The sequence below is a fragment of the Octopus bimaculoides genome, chromosome 8, assembly GCF_001194135.2.
Source record: "Octopus bimaculoides isolate UCB-OBI-ISO-001 chromosome 8, ASM119413v2, whole genome shotgun sequence".
Classification (NCBI taxonomy): domain Eukaryota; kingdom Metazoa; phylum Mollusca; class Cephalopoda; order Octopoda; family Octopodidae; genus Octopus; species Octopus bimaculoides.
The window spans coordinates 51,150,934-51,151,777 of NC_068988.1; positions in this window are offsets into that span (position 1 = coordinate 51,150,934).

Genomic DNA, 844 nt, shown 5'->3' on the forward strand with positions numbered 1-844 from the left:
GCGAGTTCGATTCTCGGTGGCGCGTTGTGTCCTTGAGAAAGACACTTTATTTCACGTTGCTCTAGTCCATTCAGCTGGCAAAAATGAGTAGTATCTGTATTTCAAAGAGTCAACCTTGTCACATTATGTATCATGCTGAATCTCCATGAGAACTTTGTGAAAGGTACACGTGTCTGTGGAGTGCTCAGCCACTTGGACGTTAATTTCAAGAGCAGGCTGTTCCGTTGATCGGGTGAACCGGAACCCTCGTCGTCATATTGGTATGAGAGTTAGAGCGTGCTAAGGCTGGCACTGTTGTGCGAATCAAAAGTTTTATTGTTCAAAGATGTTACAGACAAATATTAAATTAATGTTATATATTAAAGAATTATTTCACGTTATGTCGAGGTTCATAAATTCTTGTGATGTCAATGATATAGAATTCTCGCTGTTAAGAAAAAGTTTTCAAAATGGACAAAAAATTCTGTAACGTTTACGGAACACGTTGGTACGAATCCAACAGTCAGTCTACGACTTTTACTGCCTGAAGGGTTTTTTATCAAGTACTTACACATTATTATTTATAGCTTTATCGACTTAGAGTTTTTACCATTCCCAAAACGAATATATATATATACTAGCAGTATAACCCCACGTTGTCCGGGTGTGACTTATTACGCCATCTACGATAAGTCTTGCTAGGTGAAAATCAACTAAAAAAGAAAGACTTACAACGAAAAAACACTTATGATGTAAATATGTTCGTAATTCTAAAGATGATGAAATTAAAAGGGTAAGTTTGAAGGCTGTTTTGCGTAACATTATTAATCGTACGTAAATTTCATCCGTCTAATTGGCTATACAA